The sequence below is a fragment of the Ambystoma mexicanum genome, chromosome 4p (assembly GCF_040938575.1).
Source record: "Ambystoma mexicanum isolate Mex_15411 chromosome 4p, UKY_AmexF1_1, whole genome shotgun sequence".
NCBI classification, from domain to species: Eukaryota; Metazoa; Chordata; class Amphibia; order Caudata; family Ambystomatidae; genus Ambystoma; species Ambystoma mexicanum.
In genome coordinates, this window is record NC_090927.1 from 816,748,092 (window position 1) to 816,774,822 (window position 26,731).

The following is a 26,731-nucleotide window of genomic DNA, read 5'->3' on the forward strand; positions in this document are numbered from 1 at the left end:
TAATTCAAGAGCCAGAAGAATGAGCCTCTCATAATTAGTGTAAGGATGATAACTAAATCAGAATAACTGCTCCACAGAATATTAGGATCAGAAATCCTTGTTCCTCTGCAAACCATCAACATTATATTGTTCTGTGAACAGAGCTGTGACAATAACCCTGGTGTGCTGAACGGAGATTCATTTATTCATGATTACATTTAGCCTGAAACATTGATCCACGGTGCTGATACCAGGAAGAAACCCTGCTTGAAGGTGATTAATATATGGCTTTCAGTAGCCCACGTTTGTAGGCGACTTATTAGCACTTTGGCATAAACCTTACCCTCAGCGTCCAGTAGCGAAGTGGGTCTATAGTTATCTGGCTTCCTATGATCCCCCTTTTAAAAAATGTGAACTATTATAGCACTTCGTAGGTACATTCCCTGTCTTGGCAACAAGATCAGACATCCGTATGAGCAAAGGCGTCCATACACAAAGTTGGTCTTGGAGTACATCAATTGGTATTTCAATCCGGCCTTGGCGCTTTCCCAGCACCCAATCTTTTAATAACCTCTTTCACTTCAGTTATGGAAAAAGAAATATGCATACCTCTATTCCCGTTGATGTCACAACGTTCATTAGGTGCTTGGGATTATTCCTATCCTATTTCATAGAGTGTGCTAAAAGGATGATGCCACTCACTCAGGGAGATATGACTTGTCAATTGGTTTCCCATTTTCCTTTCATCCCCTGCGACTGACTTCCAAAAGTTGACCTGGCCACCACCTTTCTTACAGTAATTTAATAAGTCGTCTAATTATTTCTCATTGGATTGTTCCTTTTTTGTTGCTACCATCATCTTATATATGTCCCTTAATTTCCTCAAATGTGGCTCATCTGTCAGAGGTTCTTTAGCTAAGTTAATAGATGGTTCTTAACTTCCTGACATTCACTATCAAACCAACCATTATTGCCCAATGCCCGCTTCCTTATTTTCCCAACTGGCTTTGTAAAAAAGTGGGACAATACCTTCATCATATCTGTATGCATATCTCCGCCACTCATAGAGGGAGCTCGTTTTAAACAGATGCGGTCAATATAAGATTCAATGCTGGCATATATTCTCGGTTTAGTTAGACGCAAGTCTAACAATGACCATTTTAGCACCCTTTTAGAATGTCCCTTGACCATAAAAGAGCTTCCATCCCTCATTCCTCTTTTTCAGTGCTTCCACCATCTTTCCCCACTCTCACAGTGCAACTCATCGGGTAATGATCACTATCACTACAAGAAATCACTTCCATGCTAATAGCCCTAGCCCAATCTGCCATGCTTATTGTTATATACTCAATCTATGATCTACCGTGATAGATTGCATAGGTGAAACTCACATGCTTATCTGGGAGGACTCTCCCATTGCAACCTCTCAAGCCCAGCTCATGCATTAATCTCGCTACTTCTATGGCAGGAGGGTGACTTCTGGCAAGTTTAGCTGGCTCTAATACCGGGATCCCAAGCACTGCATCCTGGTCATCCCATAAGCCTTGTAATACTCATATAGGTTTGTATTTAATGTTGAAGTCCCCCATTGCCGGTATTATTGGGGGTTATTAGTAGACGACTGTAGCTTCTTTACTTATAGACTTATGGGCTTCAGACTTTCTAGGCTGGTTTTACCGCCAACTCTGTTGTAGATGTTAAATACCATCAGGCAGTTCCCTTTCCTGCTGTTCATATCAAGACACATGAGAACTTCAGACCATGTCGGGATCAGCTTAGCAGACACATCCATGGCGGTGCTAATAGGTATTGCCAGCCCTCCCATCGGTCTACCTCTCGGGCCTTTTGTTGCATTCATACTGAAAGTACTAAACCCCAATAGCTGAAAGGAGTCCAGTGCCCATGTTTCTTGCAGGCAGACAAAATCGTAACAATGAAGGAAATGGAGCGACTCAAGCATCTGGCAGCAGTCTATTTGCCCAGCCACTTTCCAAGATAGTATGTTTACATCTAACTTCCCAGAATCTTGGAGGGCAGGGGACATGAGGTGCAGGAATCATGACAATACTTCATATCTACCCATCCCCTGGACTGCTTATCTATTTTATGAATGCAGCACACACAAGATACAGGTAGGGGCAGAGTAGCAGAGAGGGGAAGAAAGAAATTGCCTGAATGTCTATAGGATCCCTGCCTGTTCCCTTGTCACCTGTCCAGTATGGATGTTCCTCTATGTCCTTTACTTGATCTTCTATATGTTATACTGCATCCATCTTTCTGGTTGGTTGGATAAGAACATTTTGTGATGAAATGCATAAGGTGTCTCTACTACCAATATATGCATATACACAGTTGTCTATATATAGGTACTAAATAACGGGAGTCAACTATAGAAAAGGAAACACATGTTATTTTGTAAGGAGTCAGTTTAGGTATCTCAAATTCCTTCCTCCCTTGTCCTTACATTCAGGAAAGAACGTGACTGTCATTGGGGATCACCAGACAGCATAATGACATAATAACATGTTAATTCAAGCGTGGTTCCTTATTTCTAGGACAAGGACTTCCCATCTGAAGCTGAAATGAAGTTGAACCCATGAAGAAAGTTTAACTGCACCTACTAACCTCTAAAGGAGATATGAGTAACTGATGACACAGGGCAGGCAATTCTGCACTCCGATTAATGTATGGATCGGCTTTACGGACCAACATTTGTATTTATTTCTTTATTTGTACCACGCATTTAACCCGCAGGCATCTGGATGGAACATAAACACAGCAGACAAACATAAAGACAGGACATTGTGGTATCAGTTTAGGTCTAGAGTGGCTACATCATCCCTGACTGAGAACCTGACGTTTATTTGAAGAGAATGGTTTTCAGCGAAGCCCTGAAAGGTTTCAAATTTCTGTCCATCCGGAGAGTGCTAGGTTCCACACCAGCGCAGCCCGCTAAGGACAAGCCCTCCCTCGGCCACCAGCCCTTTTTAACCTGTCCTTGTTAATCGTTCCCAGATTAGCAAAACAGAGAGCCTGAGTGGGTGTATATTGGGTGATGCGGGTCTTCAAATACACCAGCGCCTTTCCGTGGAGACACTTAGGCACCAGGGTAGCAACCTTAAAGTGAATGCGGGCCGAGATCGGGAGTCAATGTATTGATATCATCCCAGATAAAATATGGTCACGTTTTGGAATGCCCTTGATGATGCGGACTGCCTTATTTTGGAGGATTTGAAGCTGGTGCTGGCATTTTTTAATGGCCCCTATAGTGAGTTACAGTAGTCAAGACGGGAGAGAATGATAGCTTGACCAATAGAGGCACAGTTTGTCTCTGATGAAGGGCGTGATGTTTATAAGGATCTTAGGTAGTAGTTGCAGTTTTCTTAGATGTAGCGGGTCTGAGTCTCGGAGCCAAGAGTTGAGTTAAAAAATACCCCCAGTGTTTTGACTTTTCCCACCACTACGATGGGGTAGTCCTTAATGCACACATGGGAATATTCTTTCTCCAGTTTCGCTCTGGCCCTCGGACTACCAAATATTAGGAGTTGTGTTTTTTCTCCCATGAGGCAAAGCCAGTTTTCCGTCATCCAGTGTTCGATGACCCCGTAAATGAAGTTCATATTCCTGATGTCTGTTTCATAGTCCCCACTGATTTCCAAAATCAGCTGGGTGTCATCAGCGTAATTTGTAAAAGAGACCCCGTAGGTCTCTTACCGATGGCAAAGTGGTCTGATGTATAGGAGATTGGTATTTCTCATGTGGCACTGTCGTCTGTGCGGTTGTTGTTTCCTGCACTGTTACGGGTGCTTCCATCCTCATGCTAAGGCTCAGATGGTAGTACCCGCTGAAGGTCGCTTTCTCGGGTGGCTCTCCAAGGTGATTTAAGCTATTCTTCGTTTTTGCAGGCAGCATGAGAGGGGACTCCTCACTGCTAGTGGCATAGGCACGCTATAAAGTGGATGCCTGATGTTATGGATTAACCATGGGCCTCTTACCTCTTACATGCACAAGACCTCTGCCTTCTCGAAATTCTCCTTTGCTCCTCGTCCCCCTTCTCTATCTCTTATCTACTATCTCAGCGGGATCCAAATCACGGGCTGGGCCACCACCCCCAGCTTCTCAAACACCATGGGCCTGGCACCTGCTGTTGCCATGGAAAATGTGTCCAGTTCAGACACCAAAGGCACGTTACCAAGTGGGCGGCAAGCTGCATTTCTCACTTGCACATTCAAATGCACCCTCCTTTCTGTTCCATGGCCTTGCAAGCAGACTGCATGTTATCCTCATATGCCATGTTCCATCCCACATTCCAGTAACTCCTTACACAAAGCAAGCATGATCCACAACATACAGGGTTCAGTTTCTACTACTTTGTACAAAGTTGTATTCAGGATGACCATCCACTGTTTTCCAACTATTTATAGATGCTGCCCACAGCCCCTCTCTCATTCTTGCGGCTTCCCTCCTTTCCATACAGGGAATTTCTGAGGATGCTGGGTTTTCAACCGGTCTGTGAATTCTCCCTTGTAGATTGATTAGGAACACAAACAAACACTGGATGAGTTTTCTGAAATTGCCGGTAACGCCAAAGAATTGTCTCCTGGTCTAGTTTTACCTCAGCATGAGCCAACATAAACACAGGATGGTTTAAAGCCTGGGGGCTTGAGTGACCCCACACTACTTTCTTTTTTGGGTTTTGGCTTTCTGGGTCGCTGTCAGATTCTGTTTATCCCGGTTTTGGGTTCTCAGGACATCTTGCAGATGGACCTTGGGACTAGGGTGAATCTAGTGTTACAGATGGCCTGAATGAAGCAAAACGTCTCCCTCCTATTTCAAGGGTATTTATTGACAAATACTGAAACGATAGGGATTGGCTCTTGAAATAATATTAGGATTTTTCAGGAAGGAGACAGGCAGTTTGTTGGATCAAAGTCACTGGCCGGAAAAGGGGTTTGGGAAGTGGCACTAAAGCTATTCCTCTCTCTCAATTCCCACTGGTTTACCCCCTCCCTAACTCAGGCGTCCATACAGGGGTTAGTTCTACAGATCAGTAAGACCTATTTATCTCTTTTTCTCGTGTGCTACCAGTAGTTTCCCTCAGTCAATGTCTGTCTATCTCCCTCAGGGATTTCCTACCTATCTCTACACTACAACAGATGTTACTTCTAGAGGGTGGGGTATGTGTGCCTCCTGATCTTATCACCCCCTTTCTCTTTACTACTCTACTTCTCCCTCTACTCTCCTTTATCCTACCTTCTATTCCCCACAACTCTTAGATCTCAGTACCTTTCTCCATATCACACGCTCTCTCTACCTTCTACACACTACTACAAGTCTTCCTGCTCTACTCTTATCACAACTACAACCCCTTCGCTATTCTCGATTTGGAAAACTCATGGATACGGTGCTCACCCCTTTACTATACCCACTCTCGCTACTCTCACCCCATTTCCACTTCTCTAATACACACTACTCCTTGCACCCCACTTCTACACCATCCTTACTAGCCTCACTCTCTGCTAACACCCACTCCCTCTCACACTAACTACTAGTCACTACTCGTATTACTATCTCACACACTATATTCAGTCATTCCCTCTCACTCCCATCCTCTAAAGTCCCCTTCGCCTTTTCCTGCCCTATAACACACTACACTACACTATACTACACTACACTGCACTACACTACACTACACACCACTGATACCACTCTCTCTCAAATACCTCACCTTTTCTAAATCCACCTCACCAACACTCAGTTCTTCCATCCTTCCTCTGCCTGGTCTCTTGGTCTCCCTCAAACTCCACCTGTACCCTCAAGCATACAGCCCATACTGTGCCTCTGCAGCTGTCTGCTTTTCTAGTGCAGTGCTCTGTATGCAGGGACTGTCTCACCTCCCCGTTGGTTGCAGAGCTCAGCTGATTCCCTGCACCAATCAGTGCCTGCCTTTTCCCATGAAGGAGGGCTACACAGCTGGTAGGCTTCAAAAACCCTTCTAAGCCCCGCCCCTTTCCAGCATGGATTTACACGCAGTTTGGTGTTTCTCTGCCATTGGTGTTTCTCTGCCATTGTGTAAGCTGAAAGTTTGTTTTTAGTTTGGGCTATCGACACCTGTAAACCGAAACTATTGAATTAGAGTACAGGTAGGAGGAAATGGCATAGGAGGAGGGACCTACATCTTGTAGATGTTTGGTTATTTCCCCACCCATTGACTGCCTATGGCCATGCTAACTCCTATGGCCATTCCCACCCAGTTAATGCCCTTCCCTGCCCAAATGCTAATTCTCTGAGCTCCCTCAAGCCTTACCATCAACCTTTGCATGCAAGTGCCTGCCAGTGTTTGTTTTTTAAAAGCAGTCTTCTGAGAGTTAATGGGGCTCATTACATATATAAACTTTATTGGGATTAGTTCAATTAAGAACTTTACACAAATAGACAATTAACAATTCAGAATTCATTATCATATCACATATCAGATGTATCACACTTATCATATATCACCTACATCAAACTTAATTAATCAAACAGACTCATCGATTAAAATACTGCTGCATTTCCATTCAGACCAGAACCAGATAATGGGGTCCCAATACACAGTTTTCCCGTCACCTCTCATATCAGCTTCTTGCACAACACACAATAGGCTCTAGTTAATGTCAGACATATTTAACTAGTTTGTGCAATGCCATTATATCTGTATACAATTCAAAACCACATAATAGGGCCTATATGAGGTTGGGTGACACTTGTCTCCACACTCGCCACAGTGCAATTTGTAAAGATAGTGATTCCGGATTCAAACAAGTATCCCAGAAAACTTCACTGAGTATAGTTTCATAGTTATGCACAAAAGGGCCATAATTATTCATATAAATGTTGCCCATTTTAATACACTGGGTGAGTACATGTCCAGATGATTCCATTTGCGTTTTGAGTGTGTTCCTCAGCTCCCAAACCCAGGCGAGTGCCCGTTATTATACGTAAGGGAAGTTGATTTGTGCGTAATTTCAGGATAAATGTCCTTAATGCCGGATCTGGACTAAGTAGTAGATCCGGTTGGACTTTACAGTATCGATGTACCACGTGGGATACTTGCTCATATCCTTTCAGTTTAGCTAGATGGGTATAATTGTTACACCAATCCCATCTGTCAAATATTTTTCTAAAGGCTTTCCTCAGGTGGATATACCGTTTAGGTAATTTGGCTACAGTAGATTTATAGGTCCAACCAATATCTTTGAAAAGTTCTTCATTCAACTCTTGATAATTTCCAACAACGCACAGGATGGTTTAGAGGATGCTTTAAGGTAGAGACATTCTCTTGCCCGCCTCGCAATACCCCCTAATGATATTAGACCAAGCTCTAATCTCAAATATTCCATGGAGCAAGAAGGCCTCATACACACTAATGAACGCCAAAAAAGTCCCTCTATGACATCCAGCCATGAAAAATCTTGCATTGCCAGAGCATCCAAACCATAGAGCATTGCAGGGACAAAACATTGCTTATAGAACAATGGAATGCCAGCCAGAGAAAACCCGGCATGTTCTCCTGCATACATGCGCGCCTGTAAGATAAATTGCTTAGCTCTACGGGTTTTTTTTATTTCTAATGGCGACATAATCACCCCTATAGCTGAAATCCATGCCCAGATATGGGTAGGTGTCAATGTAATCAATGACACCAAAAGCTGTATCCATCCGGGCCCGGTTTACCATGTTCCTGGTAACCAACATCAAATTTGTCTTCGCCAAGTTGATAGTCAAAGCCAGTTCCATGGCATAAACATTCAGCTCGCCCAGCAAAATGGGGCTCATTACAAGTTTGCTGGTATCCCGCTGGTAATTCTGGCGGGATGCCGGCAAAGTGCCCCTACCATTTCTACCGCCTGAAATCCCGGGATATTTCAGGCAGCGGAAACGCTGGTAAATCCCTATTTCATGGAGTCCCATAGTAGAAATCCATGGAGGGGATTGCAGCAATTACCGACACTAGGAATCCCATTGTCGGTAATTGCAGAATTAATTTGCTGGTGTGGGCTTGATTTACCGGCAGGTCAAACCTGGAGGTAGATCCGGAAATACCGGCAATTATAGCTGCTTTTTTCCAGGACCATTAAACTTGTAATGAGGCCCAAATACTTAACTGAAGTTGTAAACTAACTACTGGTGTAAGAAAAATTTCTTAACCAGGTCTGTCTTCAGCCACTCGATTTGTAAGCACTCTGCATGTCCATCCATGAAGTCCTGTTAAAAACAAGCATTGGCAAAGGCAACAGTTTTGGCTTGTGTACAAGTATTAGGCACTGCTATTAGATGTCCAGGTGCTTGCACCATTTTGCACCTGCTACCATCAATCACCAGTTAATACTACTACATCTGTGCCTGGCAAATAATGTTGCCTTGCCTACACAAAAGCCCATAATGTTGGTACTGCCAATGCTTGTACTATCTGGAGGGTGAGTAGTCTGATTCTCAGATGTGTTGGATGTTGTTTGGTGGTGTTGCCATTTCACAGTCTGCTGGCATTGGTGCATTTTGTGACTTTAGGGTGTTTTCTTGGATGCTTGCTGTTGCATTGTGGGAGAGGTAGTTCTGAAATGACAAAAAGAGAGCTGTGGCTAGCAACTGTACTGGGAGGCATTGAGAACATGCAAGAGGCAGTGGCAACATGTAGGGGCTCTAGGCCAGACCGTAGAGTTGCCACCAAGTTCTCGGACACTTAAGTTGGTCGGGAGGCTGTGGTATCTCAATTCCTTACTCTCTTTGAAGACCTGTCTCTGCTCCTCACCAACTTGCTTTTCTATGCCTGCTGAACGTTCCAGGATAATATTGTTCCTAATGACTTTACTATTGCCTTGCCGTCTCCCTGCTCCTCTCTTTTCCTCTCCTCTACCTACTCAATGCTCTTCCCCATACTCATTCCTCCTTCCCTACTGACTTCTCATTTCTCAGACTTAGTGGTTGAAGTGTACAAAAAGTAGTAGTGGAACTATGTTCCTTACTGACCTGCCCCCGCTCGCCACAAACCCCATTGCCACCCCCCCTCCGTCGCACAATACATACCCTCAAACACATGCGCCTGCTGTTTAAGGGAACGTTCAGTGCAGTGCACTCAAGTGCAAGTTTCAACTTCTTCCTACACTTTTATTTTCATTCCGGAACTGTTTCTTTTTAAAATAAAAGTATAGGCGCAGGAAAACCTAATTTAAAAAAGTAGAAGAGCACTGCTCCCAACCACTCCTGCCCACTTCGACCACTGGGCTTGGGGCATTCCCACTTCTCTGCTTTGCTTCCTCTAACATTTCCTGGGATATAGTGGCAGGGTTAGAGCTGGAGCAAGGGGGGAGGGTGGTCGCCCCTGTGATCACCAACGCTGAATCCCGCTGCCCACCACCACCCATTTTGCCACTTATCTGCTAAGGAAAATGCTGCTAATGGAGAGTCCCATACACCCAGGACGAGCATACTCGTCCTTAGCACATAAGGGGTTAATCAAATTAAATTATGTACATTTTAAAAAAAAAGGTTTGTTTGCATGTAAATCTATGAGTGTGTGCATGTACGTGATTAGTTTGTACCCGGATACCTTGCGCTTTGTTGAATAGATGTAACATCTACACACTTGATTAATACAGTGAGGTTCATTTAGTGGTTAGGTGGTAAGCCAACAGGTGTTTCCACCCCTCAGGGTTAAGGGGTGTTGGGCTTGCGGCCAGGTCGTTGGCCTGTGGCCTGTATTTGCGGTGGCCTGGGTGGGCTGAGGTTTGTTAGTGCGGTCTGCTGCGGGTGTATCCATCTCGTCCGGGTGGTCACTGTATTAATCAAGTGTGTCGATGTCACATCTATTCAGGAAAGCGCAAGGTATCTGCGTACCAACAAATCACAATTCACACGAGAGGTGGGAGCAGCACCTCCACAAACCCGTGACCGTGCAGTTCACATACGTGGAATAAGTAAACAATTATAAAGAAATGAGTGAAGCGCATGTGGAGTCTATTATCTAGCGCCCAAACGCTCTCACATGTGTATGTACGTGTGTGTGTTGAGTGGGCGTGAGAGCATGGACCAGAGCACCAGTCAGTGTGTTTGTGAGTGATGGCGGGTCACATGATTGGCGTGGTGAATAAAAAGGTAGTGCTACGACCTGGTAGCCAACACGCGATGTGAAAATGTCACTCCAGTGTTCAGAAGCCGAGAGGGGCTGAGAGGCACACCCTTGTGCAGTGGTATAACAGTAAGTGAGCAGGGCAGGTCAAGGTACTCAACTGTGCTGTGATTTTTTCAAGGGCTTTAGGTTTAGTCACCCTGGGTGTCCTAGGGTCATCCAGACGTAGGCCCCTTGCTCACTGTGCTCAGAGAGGCACAGCTCCACCTCACTGATGATGCCCAACAAGGCTGAAACACGTGTATGGGGTTGCTATTGGTACTCTTGTTCAGAAGGGAATTGCCATAGCATTTCGGTGCTGGACTGCCCATGTGGGCGGGATAAAGACTGATATGCAAATGGATATTTCCCATCTGTGAAAGGTACAGTGAGCTCAAATGTGCCTGCGGACTCTAGAGTGGTTACCATCCCATAGAACAGGCCATTGTTGCCATGTTCGTTCTCATAGAGGGCCGCCCATGACTCATTTTTTGATAAAAGGTAGGAATGATTGATCATTTTACACCTGACAATGCAGAACTTGAGATCGCACTAAACCGTCCTGAAGATCTTACTTTTGGAACTTAGTAAACTATACCCAGAAGAGCTTTTGTGATGGAGCCGTCTGCGTGTAAGCCACCATTTGACACAGCATGCATGTTTTTTTTTATGTAAAGCGTGCATATTATTATAATTGTTCTTTTATAATACGCTTAATACCAGCAAGTGGTTTCTAAGCGTGGGATAGGGAACCCACGCGTGGCCCCTGAGGTATCCTTCCTCCCCAAACATTCCAACATAACATTTCCACAACAAACTGTATTAGCACTTAACCCTATATAAAACAGTTCCGAGGTTAGAGCACTCCTACACATGATGTTTGTCGCGGATATTAATTAACTGCTGCCCATTAGTCGAACACCACTGGAAGCAAAGAGTGTGAAAAATAAAGTATATGCTGTTCAAGAGGCCTGCTGTAAGAGCAGGCGGGAAACTTCACAACACCTGCATGGCCCTCCGGGTCTGAGAGGCAGGCAGCTGCTGGGATAAACCTGCATTGGCAATGACAGCAGCTTGGACCTCTGTGTAGGCATTTGCCACGCACTGCAGTAATCATACTAACTGGCCACTAATGGCAGCAGCTGCAAAATGATGCGAGTACCTTGGAATATAATAGCAGGGCCTGGCAAATGCCTATAACTAAACTGCTTGTGCTGGCTTTGTCAATTCTTGTTTTAAGAGGACTTCAGTGAATAACATGTATACCGCTCATATCAAGCAGCTGACAGCACACTTACGGAAGGCATTTTTATTACTCCAATAACATATTTACAGCTCCAACAAAGCCACTAACTCTGAGAAGACTGCTTTGTGCTGGCAGTGCCTGCCAGTTGTGTTCCAAAGTTTGATATTACTGCTTGATAAAACTACCTCAATTAAATCCCAGGATTATGAGTTTTGGGCGGGGGAAGGGCGAGAACTGGGTGGGAATGGCCATAGGGATAAGCATGATCATGGGCAGCCAAAGGGTGGGTAAATAACCCCAAACAACATCTACAAGCGTTGTGTCCTTCCTCACATCCCATCTCTCTCCTAGCTCTTCTCTTATGCAATTGTGTCTTTTTATGGGTGTAGAGCCACCTACATGCCAATAGTAAAAACCCCATATACAGCTCCAAAATGACACATTTCTCGTCACTGGGGCGCCTGTGCAGAATTCTCCCTGAAACTTTCAATATGTGCTCGAAGGCAACATTATGTTCTTATCCCAATTGCTTGTGTGGATTGAAAGCTCCTGTGATGTTAACAATAGTTGCCATAACCCTAAAGCTTAGGCAACAAAGTCAAAAACAAACTCAAAATTGCTGTGCTCTCAAGTGTATTCTGGCCAGTCGTGAGAAGGCATCCAGTCCTCTTTTTGCTTGGAATTCTGGAACTTAATTTTCCCAAGAACACACTACCCATTCCAGGATCGCAAGGGAACAAATGGGACTAGGTGGTCTTGTCACCATGGCAACTGGAAACTTGAGAGCTCCGTGCGTCTTGTGCTGTAGTGCAGACTGCCCGAAAATAAATAACTGTTAAAATATGACCAGTGTTCGGAGGTCACTCAATTAGTAATATGATTTCTCATGTTGATCTTAGTTAGACCCTGCCAGACAGTGCTTCATTGTGATCTGTCTAGAGACATATTTCAGGTGATGTTGTTTCCTGTCATGTCATCAGTTCAAAGGTGACATTAAGTCATTTCCTATGATATCATTATTCTAATTCCTATTTTGAAACTTAAAAAATCCTACATCCTTTTGGTCACAGAATGTTGGCAAGGGTCCCTTCAGAACAAATGACTGACCATTGTAATAGTTTTAACGCTTGTTTATGACAAACATCACAATAACTAGAAAGTACTGCTTGCCGCAGAGAGCGAAAATGGGTGTAAGAGAGAGAATGGAGTATGTACATGACAGAAGGAGATATAGTTAAGAGAGCTAACAAGAGCTGGCGAGGAGCTAGAGGTAGGACACGGGAGAGAGGACAGAGAAGGTGAGTGAGAGAGGCAGGATACAAAATAGGATTGGTGGAGATAAGAGAGAGAAAAAGGGTGAGAAAGAGAAAAGGAGGTGAATGAAGGAGAATAGGAAGATCTGGGCATCAGAAAGTGAATGAGATAGAACAGGAGGGAGGAAGAGACAGACCAGGACAGAGACATAACAACTACTGTGTTGACTTGCGGTTTGAGTGTTAAGTCATTGTCCATTAATATTCTGAGATTTTTGACCGCATTGGATGGTTCTGGTTGGTTTCACATTTAAGTTGGCCATGGAATGCGATGTTGGTTCAACGGATCACTAGACGTGATCATGATTTCTGTTTTGTCCGGGTTGAGTTTAGGGCAATTGGTACTCATCAAATAGTTTTATTTCTGTGAGGCAGTTGGAAAGGGTTGGGTTTTGTTCTTTGCTAGCATTGATTTTACATGATTTGTCTGCCATCAGCATAATTGTGGCAGGTGAGGCTGTGTCTTTTGATGAGGTTGATGAGAGGGTTCATGTAGATGTTGAATAGCAGTGGTGAGAAGAACAGCCCTGTGGGACTCCACAAGTTGTTATTCGGGGTGTTGAGTTGAAGGGGGTTAGCCAGGTTGTTTCTGTTCTTTCTGCCATGAACGATTTTAGCCAAAGTAGCCCCATATCTTTGAGTCTTTTGATAAATGTTTCGTTGTGGACTGTGTCGAAGGCTGCTGATAGATCAAGTAGTATTAGTACCGATGTGACGTTGGAGTCTGTGTTGGTTTTTAGATCATCCCATATCGATAACATTCCTCTCATGGGTCTGAAGCCAACTTGTGCCTGGTTTAGTATCCAATTATGTTTGTGCATAGCTTTATTCCTCATAAAAACCATAAAAGCATCTTGTCATTAGAAACTGAACATCATGCATAAAATCTACAGTTCATATTGACAATACACAGTAAAATTGGTAAAAATAAATAGATTCCAACATGCACTTATATTAATCACTTGTTGCCTTATGTAGGCACACTTTATGTACACATTTTGCAATAAAATAAATTCAATTCACATCTGAGGTGTTCTTACAAAATGTCACAGCCAAGTCTGTTGTTCTAATAAGGGTTAGCAGGAATAGTGGCAATAAATAGCACTTTCTCAACCGTGTGTACCCCGGGCAAAACAATAGAAAGTGCTAAATTGACTCCTCAGAATTAACACAAACTTTACAATGCACCTCCAGGGAACTTGACCTTCTTGCCGTAAATCTGGCTACTTTAAGGGTGTTTGTGTGTAATTGAATGTATAAAGCTCTGGCATATGCAGGAGTCACACAGTCTCGGCACCTGTTTCAACATGATATATAGTGCGCCCGTCTTCAATGCGGTGCAGGCACTTTTCATCTGGTTTATAACTTTGTGACGCTTATTTTAGCTTAGGCTTTTGAGCTCTGAGTTAGGCTCTCTGGATTTTCCCAGAAAGTCGCCATATCCAGAGCCTCAAGGCCTCCATGGACAATTCGAAGCCAAATCAAAGAGCCGGACTTGGGTATTTTTTGCAAACAAATCATCGCTTCTCGATATTTAATAAGCTCAGGAGTACTCCATAGCCTAATCCAGTTCAACAATGGCTTGGTGGAAATCACTTCATTAATGGGCTTGAAACCTCATTCCCATCACAAGCTTGCAATTGGGGCTCCCTTGTGTTGTGTTAGTAGGCTTTGCAAAAAGGTGTTATTCGCCACACTTAGCTCTGCTGAGGAGCAGTAACCCCACCGTTCAGACCCATACATTGTGGCTGCCCTGCCTTGTTCTTTGTAAAGTTTAATGGCTGGGGAAACTGCACCCCTGCCAATCTTATTATAAAAGCAGCAGACTCTCCTGCTATATTATGCCAAAGTTGCTGTAGCCTTGACAAGATGGACTGATCAGGTAAGATCTTCTGAAAATCTAATCCCTGGTCATAATGGGACACCTGTTCTAACACATAATCGCCAACAAACACCTCCAGTTTAATTTTCATCTTTTTCTTTCTGCCAAATACCAACACCTTTGTTTTCTCTAGGTTTAGTTATGTAGAGAGCTCTTGACATTTCTCTATGAATACTTTCAGGTTGTGTCTCAGCCCCACCAGGGTTGTGGATAATAGCACAGCGTTGTCAGCATAGAAGAGTGCTGCAAACCTGTCCCATCCGGGTTTGGGAGGATCGAGACAGGCCACCAGCAATTCCCCTAAGATGACGTTCATATACAGACACAATAAGAGGGCAGCCATCACACACTCCTGACGGACCTCACTCTCCACTGCAAAAAATTCAGTAAGCTCCCCATCCAACCCTCACCTAACTGATACTCTAATAACACAGTGGACCAAAATGGACCCTTGACCAAAATAGAGCTCCCATCCCTCATTCCTCTTTCCTCATTCCTCTTTCGGTGCTTCCACCATCTTTCCCCACTCTCACAGTGCTACTCATGGGATAATGATCACTAACACTACATGCAGTCACTTCCATGCTAATAACCCTAGCCCAATCTGCCATGGATATTGTTATATAATCAATCTTTGATCTACCGTGATAGACTGCATAGGTGAAACTCACAGGCTTATCTGGGAGGACTCTCCCATTGCATGCTCTCAAGCCCAGCTCATGCATTGATCTCACTACTTCTATGGCAGCAGGGTGACTTCTGGCAGGTTTAGCTGGCTGTAATACCGGGATCCCAAGCACTGCATCCTGGTCATCCCATAAGCCTTGTAATACTCCTATAGGTTCGTATTTAATGTTGAAGTCCCTCATTGCCAGTATTATTGGGGGATTATTAGTAGATTAATGTAGTCTTTACTTATAGATTTATGGGATTCAGACTTTCTAGGCTGGTTTTACCGCCAACTCTGTTGTAGATTTTAAATACCAGCAGGCAGTTCCCTTTCCTGCTGTTCATATCAAGATACGTGAGAACTTCAGAGCCTGTCGGGCTCAGTTTAGCAGACTCATCCATGGCGGGGATAATAGGTATTTCCAGCCCTCCCTTCGGTCTGCCTCTCGGTCCTTTTGTTGGGGTTTAGTCCAACTGAAAGTACTAAACCCCAATAGCTGAAAGGAGTCCAGCGCCCATGTTTCTTGCAGGCAGACAAAATCGTAACAATGAACGAAGCGGAGCGACTCCGCATCTGGCAGCAGTCTATTTGCCCAGCCACTTTCCAAGATAGTATTTTTATGTCTAACTTCCCGGAATCCCCCTCAGGTTGTTGGTCAACATGGACCAAAAGGGAGGGGGGCATACAGTCGGCACTAGCAAGTCAATCTACCCCGTCCAGCCCTTCCGCAGTTGCTGCGTCTAGAACAGATGATGCGCGGGTCCTATTATTGAAGCTTTCTGCAATACAGTTTGGGGCGAATGGAGAATGAAGTGCTAACAGGGGGTAGGTTCTTAGTTCTTTAGGCACCACAAGGCCCTCAACAAGGTCTTGGTCTTTCGATGTAGTTTAAATAAAATCCTTGTCCCCCTTGGGCATCCTGCCCTGTGCACAGTACAATATATCTTCACGGATTGCAGATGTGCATCACCTCACAAATCGTAGCCAATGTATACATTTGTTTACCAATGGGGATTACACTTCGACGATACCTCCCCTCAGGCTTGGGACATCGTACAAATAGACATCCCATCCCTTCTTCCTTGATTGGTTCCCCCCAAATGTTGCGGAATTCTCTGCATACATTGTACCTGGCGATTTTATTTATTTGGGCCGCTAGAACCATTCATGGGGGAGTCCATGTTTTTGTTTCTGTAAATAAGGTCTTGGGGAATTGCCAATACAGGCAATAGGACTCCACAAGCTTGTTCACCTTGAATGGCATCTGCACTCTTACAATTGGCAGGGCGAGGGCCCCCCTGGAAGGGCTCCGGATCTATCTTTCCCTTTAATTGAGGTATCTCTGGGTACATTCCTGTTAGGTTGGGGGATATATAAAAGCTTGTTATTCCCCAACTCACCATTCAATGGAATAGGCGGTGCCTGTTTAATGCATGTAGCGGCCGTTCTGCTTTATAGGTTCTGCCTGTTCTTTGCTATGCCCCTTCTAATGACTGGGCTGGTAGACCGTGTCTTTGGTATGAGTAGCTTTTTCCCCCAACCTTCTTTACCACCACGTTTTTTGCCTCCCTTGACCCAAATGATAGAGTCATCTTGTGGGCCGTCCTCAGTCACCAGGGATGTATCCTGAATAGCTGCAGATAACACCAATGTATCCAATTCATCAGATTGGTTTAAGCTACCTGCCTGATCATCAGCCACTGAGCTCAGGCAGTACATTGGGCCTCATTACGAGTTCGGCGGTAGCCGTACCTGCATTACAGACATGGCTACCACGGAACTTGCATCCGGCACCGACACCCGCGATTGGGCACTTACCGGCCCATTACGAGTTAAATGGGCCGGTAATTGCCCATTCGCGGGTGGCGGTAATGCCGGGCTCCTCATCCCCATTCTGCCCCATAGGGCAGAGTGGGGATGAGGAGCATGGATGCACCGGCACCATTTATAATGGTGCCGGTGCATCCATGTGTTTCCCTCGCGGGTGCCGCACAGCCAACCCGCGAGGGAAACTCGGAATAAGGCGGTACAGTATGGACGGTGCCAAACCGGCCCCGCCATACCGTACCATCAGGGTCATAATGAGGCCCATTGTCTGTACAAGTTACCTAGCCATGGGATAGGGAATATTTGATCCATGGCCAACTTTAAAAGGATGTCCCAGCTTCTGCTCTTTTAGTAAGGGGGCAGTACACACAATTGGCACAGCACCCAACACTTTGCCCATCACAGCTGCAGTGGTGAAACAAGGTGACATTCAATATGCCCTCTTCCCGGCCGGTTACCGGACCCCTGAACTGGGATTACATATTTCACAACTTCTACTTGGGTTGGGGGTTCAAAAAACACTTCTAGTGGATACATTTTTCCTCGCACCCCACTTTGTAATCATTCCACATAAAGGTGCCTTAGAGACAGGCGTGATACCAGAACCAGTCTCCAAGGGGAGAGCCTGAATTTCTGACAGTTGCGTGGCATTAGAGTTGACACTACAGTTGGTGGTGATGTGATGCCTTGTAGGTAGTCCAACTGTTTTGGCAACAAAGCCCTTTCTTGCACCATTTATTCCACTAGTAGAATCAATAGCTTCTATGTCGCCTAAAACGTCCTTTATGTCTGTTATTAAAACATTAACATCATCTATCGGTTGGAATAATTTAAACAATTTTCTCTCTGACCCTCCACTGGGGATAATCGGTTAGCTGCTTTCCTTTTCCCCATGGTGGTTACAAAAATTCCAAATCGTTCTCGAAGTAAAATTTGAACAACAGTAAGATTGCCAACAGGTGGATATGCAAGGTGGTACTAATCGGCATACAATTGTGCACTGTCTATGTAAACTGATGCAAATATGTGCAATTGGCAGGAGAGTATACCAGGTGAAGACAAGTATTGGAAAGACTGCAAAGAAGTCCTGGCAGGAGAGTACACAAGACAAAATCAAGAGGGTGTTATAAGTTACAGGAAGTGAAATATCTCAAGGAAGACCCATAGCCTTGAGATTGTGAGAAGAGTGAAGACAGTAAAAAGTAGACTTCCTAGGAAGTCACGTGCCCTTAGGATTCTAAATTATTTGAAATGTGAAGAGAAATCTGGGAAAGGAGCTATTTTCCTGTGAATGTGCCAAGAGGAGGGAGTTATCCTACTGGGATTCTAAAGAACTTAGTAAACCTATCCCGGGGGTTAACCTTATCCCAGGGGCTAGCCTTATCCTGAGTGGTAACCTTATCCATAGTCTGAAACGGTACCCAGTCAATTTATCAAAAACAAGACAGAGTGGTAATACCGAAAAACACTGAACACATTAAATAAATCTATAAAGGTTAGTGGGGTAAGGGGTTAAATGAGTCAGGATGGGGTTGGGGTGGCATTATAAGGGTAGAAAATCAAGGCATTTTGGGGGGAACCCCCAAATAAAAAAAATACAATTTCAGTGTTTTTCAGTATTTTGGCCGCAATGAAATGTACCACTCTCTAATGTCCGTCAGTAAAATAACATACAACTGTGTGAAACAACCTTATCCCAGGGCCAAAAACATTATCCTTGGTCCAAGGGGTTGGACTGTTTCAGGTGTCAAACTGTCCCATGGGTAAACCTATCCCAGGGGTTGACTTGTCCCGGGGGCTAGTTATATCTCGAGTGGTAGCCTTATCCCTGGTATGAAACCTTATCCCAGGGCCAGAAACCTTATCTTTGGGCTGGGCCTATCCCAGGAGTGGGGCCTATCGTGGGTCAAAGAGCTGTCCCAGGGGTGGAGAGCTATCCCAGGGGGTGGAGTTTTCCCAGTGGGTGGAATTGTCTCAGGGGCTGAGCTATCTCAGGGGCTAAGCTGTTCCAGGGGCTGAGCTATCTCAGGGCACAGCTCTCTCAGGGGCCGAGCTGCTCCCAGGCAGAGCGATCTGAGGGGCAGAGCTGATTCTCAGGGCAGGGATGTTTTAATGTATTTTTCCCCCCTGGTGTGGTTTTTCTGTAAAGGAGGCCTCTTAGTGTTGGGAGCTTGTGGTGATGGGGGGTCACCCAATGGCAGAATTTCCAAGTGGTGAGGCCTTACTGTGCTAGGGCTTCCTGGTAATAAGTCGCTGTAATGATGGTGCCTTATATTGGCAAATGGCTTTATGTGGCTTTAGCTTCCAGATGGTTTGGCTCAATTTGTTGGGGCCTTATAAAGGTATCAGGTTCACATTGGTGAAAACTTCTCTGTGGTGGTTTTATCTCAGTCTCAGAGTCTCTTGGTGTTTTCGAACCCTAGCTTTTTAGAGTCTTGTACTGGTATCGGGTTCACAGTGGTTGTATCTCAGTCTCAAAATGTAAACGTTGGCCAGTGTGATGAATCCTGCAGAGTCATCACAGAATCCCAGCTTAAACTCTGCTCCCATGTGTCCAGGGAAAGGCAGATGCTACCTGGTCCTAAACCTGGGGGTGGTATCAGTGGGGAGGATCACATGGGAGGATAAGGCTGTTTATCCTCTTCTGAGGATGAGGGTATCCTAATGCCTGAATATTTAATGGCATGTCACAGTGGGTCCTCCCCTCCTAGACTTATCCAAGGTATCAAGCACAAGAACCCTCTTTGTAAACTTGTAAATTATGCCTATAAGGGACAGGGAATTACTGGTACTATTTATAGTACGCCCCAAACTTCCTTTAAAACCTTCCCCTATATATGCATCACATAAATCCCCTGAACAAAGCAGATTAAAAGAGGTTGCAACATCCAGGAACATAATGCTCCTAGTTCTGGGACGAGGACGATGGGTCCAGGGTTTGTAAAGTGTGGTATGTGGACTAGTTGTTATAATGACCCACACCCGAGACGGACCTTTTTAAAGGACCTTTCAGGTGTGGACCATTTAGAAGAGGCAAAAGAGGGAGCAGCAGGAGAGAGCAGAGGTTGGCGCCGCCACTTTTCCAATAGCGGGACGCCGTTTAGATCAACTGGTGGAGGTAGTGGTGCCCATGGGAAGCAGTGTGAAGGCCAGCTGGAGTAAAATGCAGGACACTCTCCGGGTCCTGCATCTTACTCCGGTGTACCGAGTTCACCAGAGTGTGTGTGGAGCAGAGTGAGTTCCATTCAAAGATAGCGTGAGCAGCCGGAGGTGGGCCAGAGCTGTGAAACGCGAGGGAAGTCATAACGATCCCAAAAGCAGAAGCAGCGGGTCCGAAGGAGACAACAGAACAGACCAGACCAGAACAGAACACACCTGACATAGCTGACCCCGGGGTGCCCCTGTGCAGAAATGCACTTTTTTAATACTGAACCTGTAAAATAAAGCAAAGTGAAGGCAATCTTCATAAAGGGAGAGGTCGGTCAGAGGAATATTGCAACTCGAATTGCCAGAGCCAAAAGGGAGCAGTAATTGTGGGAAGTGAAGGCAATCTCTCAAAAAGGAGAGGTTGAGCACAAGAATATTATAACCCACATTTCCAAAACAAAAAGGGGGCAATAATTAAGAACAGTTATTGCAACTTCTCTAAAGGGAGATATCCAGTAAGGAACGATTGTGATCTTCATTGCCACAACCCAAACAAGGTGAGAATAATACAAAGGGGAAGCAATTGTTCCACAGAGGAAAATCCAGCAAGGGGACATTGTAACTTACATTACCAAGGACAAATAAAGCTGAGAGTGAAACCAAGGCAATGTGAAGATGGCAGTTCCAGAGCAGAATACCCTGTGGGAGGAAGTTGCAAACTACATTGCCAACAGTCAATAGGTTGTGTAGATCAGAGACTGTAGGAGAAAGCCCTCCTTGTAGAAGGGATCAAGGGGGAGAGAATTGTAACCTGCATTGCCTATGGCAAACAGGCCAATGTGAGAATCATTATCCGTTGTGTGAACGAAGCTGTAAGCCAATTGTGTTACAAGTCAAAATACTTATACAAGAAGCTGTTGTTGGTTCCACCTTCCCTATTGAAAATTGCAGTTTTGAACGAACCTCACCACGGAATACACGTTGTAGCAGTAGGAGTTTTATCCTGGCAGGCGAGTACACCATGAAAGGGACAAATAGTGGTTAGTCCTGGAAGGCAAGTGGTCCAGGAAGAAGATGTTTTGAAGTACTTTGAATGTAGTGGAAGGTTGTGGTGGAAAAGAAATGGCAATTCTACTAATATATAGCCACCCTGACTAAAGTGTAACTTTCCGAATGAACCATTCTGACTAAGATGTTGCTTATGAAGAAGTGCAATGTGATACAAAGTGATTTGTCTTTCAAGAAAGGAACTTTTGGCATTGTCTTTTTCGACTTGGTATTTGGAGAGCAAGTCATTGTGGTTTGCCAAGCTGAAGGTTGTAAAAATTGTCAATTATCCTAAGACTGAATAACCTGTGTTGGGACTGAGACAGACACTTCACTAAGTGAAGGACACATTGGATGAAACAAACTGTGCATTCTACTTGGAGTGGAACTTGGCTAGAATACTTTCCTGCAAATGAACTTTGGTTTTTGACACATCCTGAATTGATCCAGCGGAAGGGGATCCAATCCTGGTCACAAAGATTCCTGTTTTTTTTTAACGTTTGAATTCATATATTATGTTGTAAAGTTGAAACAGCCAAATGATTCCAGTATGATTTTTTCTGTATGTATTAGTGTGAGCGACAGACATTTTTCAGACATTAATTTATTTTCCTTTAGCCTTAGTTTGCTAGGTAGGGAACTCCTTGTTAGGTTAGGGAAAGTTAGGCGTTTATCTCACCCTTTATTAGTTAATACAGACCCCACCAATGTGTCCGTCTCCTATGTCTGACTCCTCACACCAGATTCTAGGAATCTAAACTGGGAAACCTGGTCAGGCAAAATTCCAGTGCAGTATAATACCAACAGTGGCAAGCTTTAAAGTAGCAGTCTAAATTAGGAATCCTAGTCAAGCCAAATGCAGTAATCTAAATTGGGAGTCTTATCCTAGCAAACAGGTGAAATGCAAACTATGGCGAGATTCAAAGCAGCAATCTAAATTGGGAAGCTTAGTCTTGCAAAAAGCAAAGGTGGTGAAATTCAAGCAGGGAGATCCAAAGCCGCAATCTCAATTTAGGAACCTAGTCGGTCATTGCAAGTGTGGCAAAGTACGAACAGTGTCGAGATTCAAAGCAGCAATATAAATTAGGTGCCATAGTCAGGCAAAGTGAATGTGGCGAAACACAAAACAGTGGCAAAATTTAGAGCAGCAATTTAAACTGGGAATTTTGGCCTGGCAAAAAGCAGAGGTGGCGAAATAGAAACAGGGGGAGATCCAAAGCAGCAGTCTAAACTGGGGAAACCAGTGCAAGTGTGGCAAAGTACAAACATTGGTGAGATTCAAAGCAGCAGTTTAAATTAGGAGCCCTAGTAATGCAAAAGTTAATGCCGCGAAATACAAACAGTGGCAAGCTTTAAAGAAGCAATCTAAACTGGGAGCTGTGGCGGTTCGGAAGAAGGAAGTGGACACTTGGAGTACATTACTACTGGTGTTTATTAAAATAATAAAGATAAGGCCTATCTTCCCCTATTGCTAGAGGGGTATCACTGCCTATATAAATGACTAAAGGTGCTTGTCAGTCGTCAGGAAGACCGAAATGAATATGTCCATGTTCCAAAACTAGTTCTAACTAACCCTATCACTACTTTAACTCACTTAAATTATACTTGAAGAATCCCTCCCCTCTGCTGGTTATCTCTTATGTCAATGTCTCTTCTTAGTCCAAAGATCACTTCAGTAAAATATCTTCAAATAGTCTCTTGCCACCGTCTGGACAAGCTCTTGTAACTCTTTTTTAATTTACTTGGGGTTTGTCTTCCCTTTTGGGACAGTTGCTCAGCAGTCCTTTGTATCCTTCTTCTTTATATTTTGATTCAGGCGTATATGCCTTTCTGACCCTTGTAACCCATGCCTTCTTAGGTTGGGTATGCTTCGGATTGACTTGGTCTTCCCCCTCGCCTGGAGTTGCTCAGTTTGATTATTTCTCCTCTTATCTGGTTCACTTGATTTCACTTCCCATTCATATCTATATACTTCTCTCTCTGGTTTACTCAACTATTTATTTCTAAAAGCATGGGCTACTTTCCCCTTCACAGGTTGTTTGTGTCAAGTCCTTAATATCTTTTCTTTCAGGCGCATTTGTTATTGTCGTGATCACATTAACATAGTACCACTTAAATGGCTTTACTTCAGTATCTCGTCAATTTCACTGGGACTAGTTTCTCCTGTTCCAAAACAATGCCCCGGCAGCCTCACAGTACTCCCGTTCTCCCCGTTACCTCTGTATCTGCAGGGGAATGCTCTTGGGCTGAGCGCCCCCTCTGGCTCTCTCCTTCTGCTCTGGATCTCGTGCTTCACCTTATTGTCAGTGTGCCACACTTGGTCCTCTCTCTCGTTGCGACCAGTTATGGATGCAGGTTGCAGGGCGTCTTGTTTACTCACATGCTGGGTGGTTTCTGTGCTCTTTAATGGATGCACAGCCCACCACGAAGTCATCGTGGCCACGCCACCACCGGGATAAGGATTCCCTTCTCCTTTGGTTCTCTCTGCTCGGATATGCCAGGCTTCCAGTGTTTGGCTCTATGCCCAGGACTCCTCTGAAAGTCACAGGCTGTGCAGCTTTCCTTGGCTCCGCCTCCTCCAGCCTTCATGTTGTCAGGGGACTTCTCCTGCTTTCACTCTTCTCTCTCTCTCTGTGCATTGCCTCTCCTCAGCATGCTCTCCCTTTCCAACCTACTCATCTCAGTTAAATGCATGCCTCTCCTTAAAAAGACAGATCTCCTTCTCTTTGTGCATAATGGGGTATTTTATTTTTGTCTTCAGCCAAGTCTCTGGATTTCATAATGTTCTTCATATCTGATAGTCCCATATTTGCTACTATGGTGGATGGTCTAGGGAGCTCCTCACAGGAACAGGAGTCCTTGTCTCCTAAGAGGGAGTCTCAGTAAGGCCCCACTTGCACAGACCCATAGGAACGATCTTGCGGAGTAACCTCACCTCCCTATCCTCAAAGGGGGAGGCTCCGCCTTGGGGAGAAGGGACGAATACCCTCGATTCGTCACAGAGCTCTAGTCAGGCAGAAGTGAATGTGGCGAAATACAAACAGTGACGGGATTTAAAGCAGCAATCTAAACTGGGAAACCTAGCCAGGCAGTGCAAGTGTGGCAAAGTACAAACATTGGTGAGATTCAAAGCAGCACAACCCACACCTGGAAACCTGGAGGGAAGAGAAAATGCAAGCGTGTCGGCATACAGTAGTAGCAAGAATCAAAACAGCACAACCGACCCCTGGAAGCATTGTGGTAAGAGACAATGGGCCTCATTACGAGTATGGAGGTAGCCATGCCGCTTTTAGCGGCATGGCTGCCCCCATACCGGGTACTGGGTCCGGGTTCCAGGAATGAGGAATTACCGGGCCATTCTGACCTTGGAGGGCCCGGTAATTCCCTTTCCTGGGACCCGGTACATCCCCATTCCCATTTGAGCCCCCATAGGGCTCAATGGGAATGGGGAGGATGCTAACAACGGGCCCGTTGTTAGCATCCTGGTCTGTTAGCGGGTCCCGCTAAGGACGCCTAGTTTTACCAGACGTCCTTAGCGGGACCCACGAGAAGAGAAGGGAAGTGTGGCAAATCACAACAGTGTCAAGATTCCAAACTGCAAAGCCACCCCTGGATTTACTGTGTGAAGAGAAAATGCAAGTGTGGCAGACCACACCAGTGGCAAGATTCCAAACTCCAAGCCCACCCCTGGAGTTACTATGGGAAGAGAAAATGCAGACGTGGCAGAACACAACAGTGAGGAGATTCAAAACTGCAAACCCAACCCTGGAGTTTCTATGGGAAGAGGAAATGCCAGTGTGGTAGAACACACAAGTAGTGAGGTTCAGTACGGCAGAGCCTACATCAAAGCCGACGTCTCTTACCTGGGAGTAGTTGCAGAGGGCAAGTGCAGCAACTGGCAGGACTGGGGCACCAGGGCAAACGGGGATGGTAGGTGCTCCAAGGAAGGCAACCTCAGCCTATGTCCATCGCCGGCTGCCCGGCAAAGCTGCCATGTGAGCAGTGCTTAAGAAATGGAAAGTGGGAGGGGGAAAGGCAAAAGGCTAGAAATAAACAAAGGACTATACTACAAAGACAGTGCACTCTAGAAGGAATCCAGCTCATAAAACGGATTGGATATCACAGTAAAAACACAGATGACGGTGTGGCTGGGCAAGTCATCTGTCAAGCTGTCTCCCTAAGAGCCTCCGACATGGTGAAGGAGTGAACAGCACATTTCCCACTCTGCGGACATCCGATGGTGCCTGACTGTTGTGGGGGTGAGCAGTGGGTGTCTAAGTGCTGCTAACCTGCATTTCTATGATGTCTGGTGGTGCCCGGGAGTCGAGGTTTGGGCTGGATGAGTCTGTGCCTCTTCCTGCAGCATGGTGCCTTCTAGCCTGTCCCCATGAAGTGGCGTGATCCTGGAGTAGCCACTGTCTGCTTTGCTGCCTGATGGATCGATTGCTGGGTTTCCGGAGATGTGCATTACTGGGAGTGAGGCCGCTTTCATGTAGCAGTGTGAGCCGTGCCAGTGGGGAATCTGAGGGACCCAGGAGCAGGGTCCCGATGCGGCACAGAGAGGCAGAGTATTTCCCCTGCCAGTGCTTCAGTACCTCAGCTGCTCTGCCTCTCCAAAGTGCATAACAGTGACAGCGGGTCTGCCGGGAGGTGCGGACGCCTCCCCGGCTGCAGTGTGCAAGCCGCATATGCAGAAGAATGGTAAGTCATCTGACAACGCAAGGTGGACCTCGCTGGTGAGCTACTGGTTTCCTCCAGCCCTAGGTGATTTGTTCTTGGAACAGCTTTGGCCCCGGGAGGTAAGTGATGACTGACTACATGTGCTGCATGATACTCCCTGCACTATTCTGCCTGACAGGCCCATGGGCTCTTTAACAAGTTGGAATAAACATTATTTGGAGCAGCCTGCCTTTTGGACACCAGCTCTTGGCTATCACTTTCATTCTGCTGAGGTGCCCCCGATGCCTCATCTGACAGATGGGCTGACCCGATTGGAAGTGCTTTGACTGTATGCTGTGCTCCTGAGCCATAATCCATGCCTGTCCTGCGCTGGGCAACAACCCTTTCCAGGTAGTGCATTACACTGTCATCTGGAGCAGCAGATCTGGTGTAGTGTCTCCAGGCATCCTGATTCCATTGGCCTGTTGGTGGTGAGGGGCTGCCTGTGCCCTACTGGTGCCTTGTGCGGCAGTCCGAGGCATCCTGGTGGTGTGCTTGCTTAGCTGGGGATGACCCTCTGCTCTGGGATACAATCCAACTCTCCAAACTCCTGGGTGAATTATACGCTTTGTTGAGGGTGGCTTTTGTGCATTGGCTCCCAGAATCTAATGGCATTACACTCATGATGGCTAAAACACCTAAGTAGGGGAAGCAGGGAGATATCTTGGCAATGCTGCAACCCACTGACAAGATGAAACGCAGCAAAGTGGTGACTGTCCAGGTCCATGGGACTGACCCACTTCCAGCCATGCTC